Here is a 1,967-nt window from a genome sequence, read left to right as displayed (position 1 = left end):
ATAAAAGAGAAAGTTGTAACGAAGACTGTTTTTCATTCAAATATTCTACGTATTGTTGCTGTACGAGACTGCCTAATGGAGTGGAAGAAATGTTAAAGTCAAAACGAAATAAAGGTATTTAAACGAGAAGTGAGATAAGGAAACTGAAATTTTCTTATCTTTTTATTTATATGTATCTACATGGGATGGACAAAAATTTGGAAACTCCACTAGAAATGCTTGCTAGAATACGAAAGCAGATGCTCGGCAAGCCTGCACATTGCGCTAATTGACCACGAACTGCGTTGTCCTCAATTAGTTTTAAGACTCAGCACTCCGTCTTCAGGCCACATGTGGCCCATCGGGACCATCCAACCGCCTTATCATTCTCAGTTGAGGATGCGGATAGGAGAGGCGTGTGGTCAGCACACCGCTCTCCCGGTCGTTATGATGGTTTTCTTTGACCGGAGCCGCTACTATTCGGTCGAGTAGCTCCTCAATTGGCATCACGAGGCTGAGTGCACCCCGAAAAATGGCAACAGCGCATGGCGGCTGGATGGTCACCCATTCAAGTGCCGACCACGCCCGACAGCGCTTAACTTCGGTGATCTCACGGGAACCGGTGTATCCACTGCGGCAAGGCCGTCGCCTTTTTAAGAGTCAGATGTGGTCAGAACAGTGTCCTGTGTTGTTGTGACTACATTATGTCGGAGTTAAGTGAATGCAAACGTGATTAGAATGTCTGTGCTCGTATGGTGAGTGCTTTCGTAACCAAGGTAGCCGAAGTGTCTGGTTTTTCAACGGGCACTATATCGAAGATTTATACCGCATAGAAGGAAAAGCGGTAAAACATTATCCGCTATTAACAGAATGAAAAACCAGTCCAACTTGGACTGGTTTTTCCTTGTATTGAAACAGAAGCTGTTGACTCAAGCTACCCCACTATGCTGGAAGTTCCATGCTGGAATGCGTGCTGAGTGATCGTGATGGTCACTGAAGGGGATTATGACGAAAAACAAGAAGGCGACAACAGCTAATGTCACTGCAGAACTGGATGTCGCTTTTGGAAACACTGTCAGCACTAACACAACACGAAGGGAGGTCCAGAAGCTGGGAACTGCAAGGCGAGCTGGAAATCTAAAACAATTCATCAGTGACGCTAATACCCGTATAAGGAAGGCGTGGTGCCGAAGCCATAAAACCTGGAGCAATGAAAGGAAGTCATTTGGTGGATGAGTCTTGTTTCACACTATCTCCAACCTCTACCCGAGTTTATGTCCCACGAATGAATTCAGGGATTCGGTGATTCTGCGATGATTCGGGAAGCCATATAGTGGCATTCCGTGGGACCCGTGGTTACCTCTGCAAGGCCCCATAACCCGCTAAGGATTATGTGACCATCTGGATGATCAGGTCCAGCTCATGGTGCAATACTTTTTCCCCAGTGATGATTCTGTGTTTCAAAACGGCAATTCCTTGTTAACACAGTTTGCATCGTCAAGGATTGGTTTTATGCACTCAAGGAAGGAGGCGATTTTTCGGTCTCCCGAAATGTCGTAATACGCAGGTAAAAACATGTTCCAAATTTCTACAACAGACCGCCGTCAGAGATATAGGTCTATAGTTTCATGCATCATAATACGTGAGTATAAACATGTTCCTAAACTTTACAAGAGAGCAAGGTCAGAGATGTAGGCAAATAGTTTTGTGCGTCTGATCGACAAGCCTTCTTGGAAACGGAAACGACTTGTACTTTTTTTTATCATCGGGAAATCTTCGCTCCTCCAGCAACCTACGGTACAGTGCTGCTTGAAGAGGAGAAAGTTCTTCCTCTTACTATAAGTAGAATCGCATTGGTATCCAATCAGGTCCAGTGATCTTTCCTCTGGTGACCGATTTCAGTTGCTTTTCTATCCCATGGTAATTTATTTCTATTTCTATACCTATTTTGAAGCTCGTGCCACGATTTAAAGGAGGAACTAAAACTT

The 1,967-nt window shown here is 44.6% G+C and overlaps 1 pseudogene; it reads right to left on the bottom strand.

The window, feature by feature from the left end:
* Window positions 1-512: 512 nt before the first annotated feature.
* Window positions 513-629, bottom strand: LOC126238229 (5S ribosomal RNA; annotated as a pseudogene).
* Window positions 630-1,967: the final 1,338 nt, after the last annotated feature.

This window comes from Schistocerca nitens, chromosome 2 (assembly GCF_023898315.1).
Source record: "Schistocerca nitens isolate TAMUIC-IGC-003100 chromosome 2, iqSchNite1.1, whole genome shotgun sequence".
Classification (NCBI taxonomy): Eukaryota; Metazoa; Arthropoda; class Insecta; order Orthoptera; family Acrididae; genus Schistocerca; species Schistocerca nitens.
Note: the sequence above shows the minus strand (reverse complement) of the source record. Positions and strands in the feature narration are given on the sequence as shown.